Raw genomic sequence first — 6379 nt, 5'->3', positions numbered from 1 at the left:
TTTCACACTTGATAAGTCAGGATCACCATGACTTGATCATGATCGAAAACTCCCGAGTTCTAGAAAACACTCAGTTTCCTATCTCAAAAATTCTTAACTATACTTTCATTTGGCTGGCAATGACTTTAAATAGCCATTAACAAGGAAATTACAACCACATGAATGAGATAGTTATTAAAAATAGGATAAACTAATCCTAACTAACAAACTGAGATAAACATTAATAATAATATAATACTAACAAATTAAATCTAAAATAATTTTAAGATAATCATTCTAATTAAATAAATAAATCTAATTCTAAAATATTCTAATATTCTAACAACCAAGTGTTGGTTCCCGTGCCCACAACAATTTCCGATGCAAAATCGCGACAAAACACGTTCTATCGCAAAAATCGTCACAAATTGACAACGGATTACGTTCCATTGCGATATTTTCGGCGCGATTCGTGATTTTTCTTGTAGTGTAGAAGCACTAGGGGTCCGTGAGGCTCTCAAATAGGTGAAAGATTTACTCTTGGGTAGAATAGTGGTGGAAGGTGATGCGCAACAAGTGTTCCAGAGTCTTCAACAAGAGCATAATACATCCTCTTTTGATTTTATCATTTTTTTTTATCAAAAGGAAGGGGGGGACCTCAAAAGAGCTACTGACTCCCACTGCGCGACCCAGATGTGCGCATGCAATCATGATCGACAAACTCTTCCATACCAGGAGGGCACCTCTCAAATTCCTTCCAGTCCACATTCATCATGACTCCAAGAGAGGCAGCAGCATTCGCACTCTCATTCTGTTCCCGGAAGACAGTCCGGATGTTGGCTTTCCAGTTGTTCTTGAGCCATTGTCTGGCTTCATCAACAAGCGTACCGACTGGACCTCTTAAAGCAGCGTTGTTCGTGATCCACTGAGTTACCCTCATGGCATCTGATTGGACTTCCACCTCCCTGATGCCAATTCTCCATGCCCAGGCAAGGCCCTTCACTATGGCTTCCGCTTCAACTGCAGCAATGTCATCGTAATTTGATCTACCACAAAAACCTCCCATCCACTTGCCGTCAGCTCTTCTTAGGATTCCTCCATAGTTGGCTTGCTGAGAGGATGGTTTGACACTTGCGTCAACATTTAGCGTCCATTCAAGGTCATTGGCGGGCATCCAGTAAGGGTTCAGGCTTTCTCTAGCAGCATTGTTATTGCACCATTTTTGTTGTCTTCTAAAGGCCCTCTTTATCTCCTTTTCTGCTTCACGAATCCACGCCACTTTTCTGTTGGGGTTAATCACTTCATCTTTAAAGATGTGGTTGTTCCACCAAATCCAGATCCACCATATTGTTGTCGCAAATAAGGCCGGTCTGCTGGCTCCCTCAACCTCCTTCCTGTCAGGCCGAGTATTGTGGGCAATCCAGTCCTTAAGGCATGCGTAATGGGTGTTCCAGCTGCCAAACTCATGATGCAGGCCCTCCCAAACTTCCTTTGCTTGTTTGCAGTATATGAAGATGTGGCTTGTAGACTCTTCCTGGCCAGGGCAAAAGTGGCAGTCTCCAGTCGTGGTGAAGCCTCTCCTTTTCCTTTCAGCATTCCCATGACTCTTTCGTGAAGGATTACCCCAAAGGAGTGCTTTCATTTTCATGGGAACTTTCAGTTTCCAAATATTGTTCCATGAAGGTTCCTGCACATCCAAGGCATATCCATGAATCTGATTATACGCTGAGCGAATAAAAAACATACCTGACAGTTCTGGAGTCCAAATCGCTATGTCCTCTTCCTCTCCTAGCGCTAGCAGGGCTAGTTTTTCCTTGATGTCTGATGGCAGGTTAATGAGGGAGTCCCATTTCCACCCTCCTGTTTCATCCCAGTAGTCTGAGACCCAACCTCCATTCTCGTTGCTCTCATAAGGGATGATAGTGTTGCATAAAGGCTCTTTCGTGATCCAAGCGTCTTCCCAGAAACGCACTTGCCTGCAGATCTTGTTTCAAAGCGAAGCTTTCTTTGCACGAGGGGCATAGCAGTGGTAATGCCCCTCCATGCATTTGAAGCCCCATGTTTTGGTTGGAACATCTCAACTCCATGTCTACTATAAGCGTATTTGCCTTTCAACACATGTGTCCAGAGGCTCTTATCATCATTAAGCATTCTCCATCCCAGTTTAGCCATAAAAGCTAGGTTGACATCCTTCGAAGCCCTTAGTCCGAGACCACCAGTCTCTTTTGGTTTAATAACTTTTTCCCATCTAACAAGGTGGCATTTGTGTTTATCCGAATTACCACCCCAGATGAATCTCCTAATTCGTTTATCAATGGCATCCCAAATACCAGCCGGCATGAAGGTAGATTGTATAGAATAGTAGGGTATAGCTTGTAGAACGGATTGGGCGAGAATGTGTCTTCCCGCTAACGTGAGATATCTTGTTTTCCAACCTTCGAGTCTAGAGTCAATTTTTTCCAGGATGGGATTGAAGAGATTTTTTGTGACCCTTCCATGGATAGAAGGGACCCCAAGGTATCTGCCCAAGTTGGGTGTAGCTGGGATCTCTGCTATTTCAATAATTCTGTCCATTTCTTGCGCGTCAACATTTTTGGAGAAGAAAATTTAGGATTTGTTGATACTCACCTTCTGTCCTGAGGCTTTACTAAACCTCTCGAGGCAATCCTTAATAACACTTATTTGGTTCTGAGATGCTTCTGCAAACAAGACCAGATCATCAGCGAAAAATAAATGAGAGAGGGTAGGGCCATACCTGCTGGTCTTTATGCCTTTCCATTTGTCAAGCTGAACCTGATCTTTAATAATAAGGCTGAGTCGTTCCATGCAAAGGACAAAAAGATAAGGGGACATGGCATCTCCTTGTCTTATGCCCCTGCTGGGTTCGATCCAGTCAAGCTGGTTGTCATTTCAGAGAATGCCAAGCCTGGTGGTCTGCACGCAATGCATAATATTTTTGATCCAGATGTCATTCATGCCAACCCTTTTAAGCGTGTCACGTATGAAATCTCAGTCCAGTCTGTCATACGCTTTTTCAAGGTCCACTTTCAAGATCATGTACCCTTTCCTGCCTTGCTTGGATCTCATGGTATGGAGGACCTCCTGATAGACAAGAATATTGTCTACAATATGTCTCCCTGGTACAAAACTACTATGTTCTCTTCCAATAACCTCTTTAAGGATCGGTTTCAACCGATTGGACATAGCCTTCGTTATGACCTTGTAAATGACGTTACAAAGACTAATCGGGCGGAACTGGCTGGGAGTAGTAGGGCAATCAACTTTGGGCACTAGAGCAATGAGAGTGTCATTCATACCTTGTGTAAGGAAACCATGGTCAAAAAAATCCTTGGCCTGTTTATAAACTGAGCAACCAACAACATCCCAAGCTTTTTTATAGAAGCACGCGTGGAATCCGTCGGGGCCTGGGGCTTTTAGAGGTCTCATTTCGAAGAGGGCATCTTTTATATCTTCCATAGTAAAGGCCTCGTTGAAGGAGGTCCAAAGAGAGTCCGATATAGTAGGGAGAGCATTAACGCCCAGTGACATGGCATCAGGTTCAATGTCTTTTTTGAACAGGTTCTCAAAGAACTCTCTAACCCTCAACTGTTCCTCAACATCTTTGTTAAAGGGCACCCCTTCATCATTTAAGAGGCGGTAGTGATTTCTCTTTGCTTTTTTATTCTTGGTAGCGGCGTGGTAGAATTTTGTGTTTCTGTCCCCCGAGGATATCCACTCTCCTCTTGCTTGCTGGAACCAAAGGATTTCTTCTTGATGAAGTACCTCCTCGAGTTCCTGTATAATTTTCCTTTCCAGCTTAATGAGGCCCTGGTGCTGCATACGATCCAGACTTCTTTGGATGCCTTCAAGTCGCCTTTCCAGCTTTCTTTTACGGGAGTGAATGCTTCCAAACACAGCTCTGTTCCAATCTTTAAACTTTTGTGCCATAATATCCTTGTTACTCCACACATCTGCAGAATTACTCCAGGTTTGTTTGACTATATCGAGGAAGCCTGCATGGCTAGTCCAAGCTCCCTGAAACCGGAACGATGTGTGGTTCGTTTTGGTAATCTCACCAAAACAGATCTTTACTGGACAATGATCAGAGTTGTTAGCGACAAGGTGGGTGACAGTGGTCCTATCGAACGTGTCCAGCCAATTCATTGAACACAAAGCACGGTCAAGCCTAGCACCTTTAAAAGTCGGTTGGTCAATACCCCATTTCCACGTGAAAGTCTGACCAGAATAACCGGGGTCCACAAGGCCCTCATCAAAAACCCAGTCTCTGAAGTCGCCATTTCTGTGGCTGTTTCCTCCATCCTTATTAGAGGTTTCATCATTGTTGAGAATAACATTGAAATCCCCTGCGATGAGCCAGGGACCGCTTACCTTTACTTTTGACTGGCTGAGGTCTTTCCAAAGCCGTTTACGAACTGCCATAGACAACCGTGAAAAACCAGTTGGTATTATCCGTGTCCTTGACTTCCATGTGCATGAACTGAGGGTGGGAAGATAGGATTTCCATTTACAAAGCATTGTGCCAGAGGATCCAAATCCCCCCGCTATAACCAAGAGCTTCAACACGGGCCCATTTGTCAAAACCCAGCTTCATGCAAATACCATCTGCGTTGATCTCCGACGTTTTAGTTTCCATTAGACAGAGAACATCAGGCTTGTGATTTTTGATCAACCATTTTGCGGCTCTCAGGAACCTCATTGAGGCCGCACCTTGGCAGTTCCATGTGATAACTATCATGGAAAAACAAACAACAAAAAAAAGGAAACAACAGCACACAATACAAAGCAGAAAACACGCAGAAGCAAGAGCAAAAAACACAAGGGAAACAGACCTGGGGTGGAGCAGCTTAGAGCTCCACCTCCATCTCTCCCCCATCAGACAAGCCAATGCTGTCATTATCCTCATCATTGATCACAAGCAGGTCGCCCTCATCACGTTACAAGTCGTCGGGGGGATCGTTCAAATGCTCCGACTCAAACCCATCAGTGAAGAGAGGATTCATGAACCCTTCCTCTGTATCCATGCAGATGGTCTCCGACCTCTTGCCCCCATTACTATCACCTCTGACCAAGGTATGTTCATTTGCAGCAGCCGCTTGATTTGCTTGCTTCCCCCTCGCCTGACTTGAAGTTGTTATCCTTATCGACGTACCAGCTTGTCGGGACTGATTCTTATGAGTGCCATGGGTGTTATTCCCTTGTATCTGTTTTTCAGAGACCTGCACTGCTGGCCTTTTACCCTTGTCTAGCCCAATATGATTGGGTTGGGGCTCATTTGTGTTAATTGGCCCAGCAGGTACTGCCACCGTATCTGCCTCAATCTCAATACAATCACCATTTTGCTCATCTGCCAGCGCATTAAATCTAGACCCCCTTTTCCTTTCCTTTAGTATTTTTGTCATTTTGGCCGTTAGCTCCATTATTTCCATCTTTAGTACCCCTAGTATCACGCTTGGATTGATAATTGGTTTTTTTCCTTTTAGGTTTTTTGACAACCATCCAGGATCCATAGTCTTCCACGATTTTCGGGCGGATTAAAGGGATTTCACTCCTAGATTGATTCTTGCCTTTCCGGTTTTCAGCTTGTCCGTTGGCCTCCTCGGTCGCCGTCGCCGGGTGGTTGCCGCCGGTGCGGTCTTGGCCGTGTTCATCCAGTTCCACTGCGGGGGCGTTTTTCGGGCATGTATCTGCGCTATGGTCGTACATGCCACACTTGAAACAGATTAGGTGGAGACCTTCGTACATCACCGGTCGGATTTTTCTCCTTGACGTGAACTTTGATAATAGGGGTTTTGTTATATCCACTTCAACACATATTCTCGCAAACATTGCCCTGGATACCTCGCTGGTCGCCGTGTCGATCATGATGGGACGTCCCATCTTACTTCCTAACTTCATTAGAAACTTATAATCATAGTACTCCGCCGGAAGGCAAGGGAGCTGAGCCCACACCAGGACAGATTCAGTAGTGTCAGTTAGCGAATCGAAGTTCGACCTCCACTCCTTGACAATCAAGTAATGATCGAGGACCATCCAAGGTCCTCCAAACTTTGCGAAATTATAATCCTCTTCCGAACCAAATCTCACCAAATAATATCCATTATCAATAGTGACAAGGTCCATTCTCGATTTAGGATGCCACATAGTCGTGAGCCTACGGAGAAGGTAAGTATAGGCTGTATAGCCAACGTTTCTGCCAAAAACTTTAACAATCAAGATGAGTCTCCACTTACGTCGCATGTAGAATTTCTCTTCCTTTGTAAGTGTGATTATGGGGCAGATTGGGTCTTCCTCCCCCTCATCTTCATCGGCTTCATCATCAGAAATGAGCTCCAGATCTTTTTCCGTAGGCCCATACCCCATAACTTCGTTGGCAGCCACC

Source organism: Ipomoea nil, unplaced genomic scaffold (assembly GCF_001879475.1).
Source record: "Ipomoea nil cultivar Tokyo-kokei standard unplaced genomic scaffold, Asagao_1.1 scaffold1993, whole genome shotgun sequence".
NCBI lineage: Eukaryota > Viridiplantae > Streptophyta > Magnoliopsida > Solanales > Convolvulaceae > Ipomoea > Ipomoea nil.
The sequence above is the reverse complement of the archived record's forward strand: the minus strand, read 5'-3'. Positions refer to the sequence as shown.